Source organism: Lathyrus oleraceus, chromosome 7, assembly GCF_024323335.1.
Source record: "Lathyrus oleraceus cultivar Zhongwan6 chromosome 7, CAAS_Psat_ZW6_1.0, whole genome shotgun sequence".
NCBI lineage: Eukaryota > Viridiplantae > Streptophyta > Magnoliopsida > Fabales > Fabaceae > Lathyrus > Lathyrus oleraceus.
In genome coordinates this window covers 96,380,780-96,387,069 of record NC_066585.1, presented here as the reverse complement: position 1 = coordinate 96,387,069, position 6,290 = coordinate 96,380,780, and the positions used below count along the sequence as shown (strand labels likewise).

General features: G+C 35.1%; 1 pseudogene; it reads right to left on the bottom strand.

Moving 5' to 3' along the window:
• Positions 1-5,234: 5,234 nt before the first annotated feature.
• On the bottom strand, positions 5,235-5,316 carry LOC127109213 (uncharacterized; annotated as a pseudogene).
• Between the last annotated feature and the right edge of the window lie 974 nt (positions 5,317-6,290).

Below are 6,290 nucleotides of genomic sequence, written 5' to 3'. Positions count from 1 at the left end.
CAACTATGTACCTGAACCTACAGCCCCTCCATTCTCCGGTGGTACTTCAGCCTCAACACCAAATGCGGACATTACTCATATGCTTCAACAGATGGAAATTGTCAACAAAGAACGCCATGAAGAAGCACGGTACTGGCATGTTCAACAATCTGAATGGCACAACGAGCATCGGGACTGGCATGATGAGCATACACGGATGTATCAGAATCAACACGCTTGGCACCAAGACTTGGTTAAATGGCATCAGGTTTTCTACAACGAAATGTCCGGCTTTATGGACGACTACCGTGAAAACCCTGGTATCATGGACAGCTTTAGAAGCATTGAAGTTCAGAACCGATTTAGGCAATACTCCTTCATGGGCCAAAATCCAGACACAATGCCTCCTCCACCGCCTCCGCCTAGCTACAGAGATCCTGACAGACATGATGAGGAGTCCTATGGTGGCCACAATCCAAATTAACCAACCATCTTTTCATCTCACTGCATTTCATTTCATATTGCTCAAGTTTTATTTTGTTGCACAATATATGGTTTAGCTTATGTAACTCTTAAACTCGCTCGTGTCTTTAAAATGCTTTTCTAATTCTGTTTATCTCTATTGTTATTGCCCTTATTCGTCATTCTTTGTGAATGATTCTTTACTTTGAAGCTTCATTCTTTGTGATTGATAGCCTGTTATCCAATTTTTGCCATGTCCTGCTACACTATGCTACCTTGATAAATCTGTTTCTTCCTCTTTTTGATGTTGACAAAGGGGGAGAAAATGCAGATATGCACAAACTCAGGGGGAGTATCACACATCTTGCCAAGAATTTGCCATCATCAAAAAGGGGGAGTTTGTGAGAGAATTCTTTACCTTGAATTAATTTTTAATGATAGCAAATTGTGTGATCATCATCCAAATGTTGGTTGTGCATTGCATTACATGATACATTTGTGTTTTATTATGTTTTCCATCCCATTCTATTTGTTGCATAACTGTACATATAAACCTACATTGATACTTCCCTTAAAATAACAATTAAAATGCATTTTATGTCAGTATGTATCAATACATAAGCCTCTGCATCGATACATACAGCATGTGATAAATCACAAAACATTTTTGTTCAGTATGCATCGATGCATACGAGTCATGCATCAATACATGAAAGGCAAAAGACTCTATGCATCGATACACACGATCCCTGCATCGATACATGACTAATTGAAACAGCCTGTGTATCAATACATACACATCAGGCATCGATACATACTAGTGAAATAATCACATGCATCGATACACACGACTTTTGCATCGATACATGATTAATCAATTTCACCAAAATTTCACATATCTTACAGTACGCATCGATGCACACTCTTATGTATCAATACATAAAGCTGTTTTGTGGTATAACAGTAACTGTTTTGCAGCATATATAAGACAGGTTATAACAGCAGTGCAAGACACGAATTCATTGAGGGAAAACAATTGAACACAAGATCAAAAGCAGTGTTGGAGCAATTGTTTGAGAGCATTAGAAACCTGAAAGAGACTTCATCTTCTTCATCTTCTCAATCACTTTTCTTCAAGAACATTTACACATAACCATTCTTGTTCTTTGGATTAAAGAAGCATCGAGATAACGTTCAGTGGTACGATCAAGGATCTAGCTGTGGTTTGCAGTGGAACGATCGAGGATCTAGCTGAGTTGAAGATTGAAGGGGGTTTCTAGGAAAAACCTACTGGTTTGTCCTTCAAGAACTGGAGTGTTCTTGAGGGTTTGGGAGTCACGTTTGCAGAACATATTCAGCCGCAGCGTTGCGTTTGGAGATCGGGGGATTTCGCAAGCAGGTCGTGGAACCGATGAATTGTTTGCAATTTCGTGCAGGAAAATCTTGATCGTGCTCAGATCAAGTGAAGGTTCATACAAGAAGAAGTTCTTAGAGTTTAGAATTCTGTCTTTGTATCGTAACCTTGTATCAACAGATTCGGCAAAAATTGATAATCAAAGTTCTCAATTTCATTTGAAATTGAGAGGGAGACGTACCCACACGCGAGGACGACGTGGGGAACTTCCTTACCAAATCTCTGCGTATCGAATTCTTACCTTACTCCTCTTTACGTTTTTCAAACTGTTTTCGCAATTTCAGTTAGTGTGTGGTGATTGTTCCTTTTGCAAGACAGCAGTGGCAAGAAAACTTTTAATCAAACTCCATTGCTGTTTATCATCTATCACATACACACCAACTGTTTGATAAAACGGTTAGCTAGATTTTATTCATTGGAAATAGACTTTAATGATAAGTGCATTCAATTAGTTAAAATTCTGGTGTGAATTGTTTCTGCCATTCTCATTAAAATCCAGCAATTAAACTCGTGTGTCCGGCTTTCTAGTAGCGGTTCAGAATAGACGGAAGTCGATTCGGGACTGATTTTTCCGCCAACTTTGAAAACTCTGATAAAATTTCAAATCCGTTAAATTTCAAAGAGGTGATCTATTCACCCCCCCCTCTCGATCACTAGCCACACCGTCTAACACCAAGCACTCCCAGCTCAAGCCAGGCATTCAAACACCTTCCTTGAGGTGTAAGAAAGTTGTCCAGATCATAAAATCACATTTGGAACACCCCTATTCCAAAACACGATTTTCATTTTTGAGAGGTATGTATTCATTTCCTTAATTTATGATTTAAGGAACCATTTTGCATCATTCTCGTTACCATTTCACTTGCCAAGATATGAGGAACAAAACCCCTATGATCAATGGTCTTAATCGGTGATGTTTGGAATTTAATTTTAAATTCAATTTTTAGGGTTCATATGCATTTTGTTTGATTTCTGGAGATTTATGAAAAATAAATAAAATTGGTTAATACCATTAGATTCCTTGTGAAATTCTAAGCAATTTTGGTCTTTACAACTTTTGATTTTGTTAATAATTGAGAGAGTTGGAGTTTTAAGAAGTTGTGAAAATGGTGGAAATGGTGGACTACAGGATGAATGAGGAAGATGAAGTTTGAAGCCATTTTTTAATTCTAAATATGAATTTAATATATATTTTAATTGATGTAACATAATACACGAATTGACATATCCCCCCAGTGGTAAAATGCTGGTTTGTTAAGTCTCACATGCATAAGGTCTGGGGTTCGAATTCCCCTCGCCATAGACTTTGTTTTTTTTGTTTTTTTTACATCTTTTGCATTCAAACTTAATATATTATGCATCACACGCATCATGCTAGCACCACCTAGTGCGTGGTCCAGTGGCTAGTGTTTTAGCACACTTGTTATTTATCCCCTCTATTTTCTGAATCCATAAAAAAAATCCCAAAAAATAATATTTATTTGACCATTTTTATTAGGTAGAAAACGGGTGAATTTTATGTTGTTTTTAGGCCTTTTAATGGATTTTCTTTTATTGTTTACTTGTTCTAAGTGATCATAGATGTTTGTGTGACCAATGTATATTTGTTTAGGTCTAGTTTGATGTTGGTAGCATTTTGTTTGCTTAAACATGATCATATTTTGGGCATTATACCATGATTAAATGACCTTGTTTTAAAATATTAGTGATTGATTATTTAGATGAAACTTAGGGTTTTGTTTAGATGAATCTTTTGAAGCATCTTGATGCATGATTAGGATTTCCACTTAAGCTTGGTCTTATCATGAACTTTGATTCAAGTTAAATGTTTATTTTGTGAAGACTTATAATGTGATGCATGTTTGATGTAAATTGATTCATGTTGTGTTTACCATGTACCAATGAATGCCTTTACCATGTGAAATATTATTTTGTCTTCACCATCAATGTGTTACGTCTTGTGATATGTGAAACTTCTTCTTGTCTTGTTTATGTTTATCTCAATGCCTAAAAACCATGATCAATATTGTCATCCATACCTCACTCACCTTGTGATTGCCATTGCATTTAGCCATATTTTGTGCCTTAATGTTAATGCATGTTAAACCTTGTCATTATTTATATCCAAGGGAAAGGAATCATGACATTCTTGTCATTTTGCATGTGTGTGTTCATCTGCATCCTATACAACTTTGCTTCCCCTTAATCCAAAATTTCTAGATACAATCTTAGGTTCCCCTCAATGTAAACCTTAGTATTCTCTCTCTCTCTCTCTCTCTCTCCTTCTTATAACAACTTTCATAATAAACTTTGACTTAGATCACAGTTTTCCCTTTTATTTCTTAATCAAATGCTTCAAAACACTTAAGCATATTCAAAGATCTTTTCATAAGACCTAAAAAAACACAAACTTAATTCAAACCCTTTTGCCACTTTGGCTTTTCCATGTTTAAAACCTTTTAATAAAAGAATTAGACATGAGTCATCCCTAGTGGATATTTAAATCTCCTACTCCATAACATTGTTGAGATTATATTGATTCTTTTCCATTTGGAAGAGGTATGTGGCATACTTGTTGATTCTATATCCATATGAGAGCCCTTCTTTAAAGTTTATGCAAAAATCTATCTTTCACATGTTTGTGGTGGTTTAAAAGTGAGTTTTCTCCTTAAGATGACAATTTGTATCTTTCTTATAAAATCAACCCCAATAAATCCCTTCTTTCTTTTGAACCCGAACTACGAGGTTTTGATCCTTCACGGGTACGTAGGCATACGACTCAATGTCTTTCCAAATCATCAAACAATTAAAAGATGTTCTTTTTATCATCTCCCCAATTAAATAGCAAACAATTTTAAACCAAACACATATACTTAAAAGGTTCCTGTAGAGTACTACAGATGATTATGGTGCTAATACCTTCCCTTTTCATAACACCCCCCGTACCTTAGAATCCCCCCCCCCTTTTTACTTAGCTTAAGTTTAATATTCTAGCGTTGCATATACATATTGGGTTATTTTTGAATCTTTTCCTCTTCCATTGTATAAATTAAAGTTAGGTGGTGATATTTTGGTTCATGAGTCAAGTCTAATCAATATCTTGATCTCTGATTCTTCACCGCGACAAAAATGGCAACTTCAATGGGGACATAATATTAAGTGGGTGATACCTAACTTGTTTATCTTTGTTTATTATTATTATTATTATTATTATTATTTGTTATGTTTGCTTGGGTTTCATTATGGAGATCTATAAGTGGCGAGGAAATCCTAACCCGGATTAGAGAATACAAATAAGATATGATGGTGGTATAATCAAAGTGACATGTCTAGAGTAATCCTAAGCATGATTAACATATGATATAACCCCACTCAGTGGAGACTCAAAAGGACAGAGAGACACTTTATGAAACATGTGAGTGTTTTAAGGAGTTGTGAAGGCTATGCCCTCATCATGGGATTGAAAATGGCTAATTGTTCATACCTTTTACAATAGGCTTCTATACACCACGAGGATGACAATAGATATAGCTACACAAGGAGTTATAATGAACCAAAATATAGAGGATGCTTGTTCTCTCATTCAAGATATGTCACAGAACCACTACGAATAGTGACAAAAAATTCACTGAATGTTGATCTCCCACAAAAGGGACAAGTATGAAGCTTACGTTTTAGATCATATTATTGATAAAGTTGAAGCTTTATTTAATTTTTTTTATAAATTGAATGTTAGTGTTATCCCCCATAATGTTACACCTTGTGGGATTATTGGTCATGATAATGTTGAGTTTCAAATGATTTCAAATTGAGAGTCTATCCTAGAGGATGCTAACTACCTTAACAATTTTGAGAGATTAAAAATGTACTCTAATACATATAACCAAAAGTGGATAGAGCACCTAAATTTTTCTTACAAGAACACCTCCCCAAACAAGCGGTTGTTCACTGGTGTTTTTGGTAAACAACTTAGTTTTAAATTTAATTCTTGAAGTACCAAACTAGTAAATCCTGGGGAAAGGTTTGCTAATTTTTTGAGAAAAGAAAGTGTGCATTTAAGGTTGTTAGACTGTTTGCATCAAATGTTGATTATCTTAGAAAGATAGTGAAATTTTGAAAGTAAATGCATTAACTGATTTCGATTGGGTCGAAACTAGTTGCTTGAATGGTAAATAAAAGCAAGTAAAATTAAAAGTAAATTAAATAGAAAGTAAATTTATTTGCATACGTGAAAAAATGGTAGGCAAGTACATTTCTTTAGAAAACTCGTTTCTCACTTATGTACGTATAATTTGAGTGTATATTAAAGTTTACAATGATTTATGTCACCCCTGAACCCTAACACTTTAACTCCTATTTATAATACCACGAAACTAACGGTCTTCCAACATTCAAATGCTTTATGTCGGACACGTCGTCTTTGCATGCCTAACTA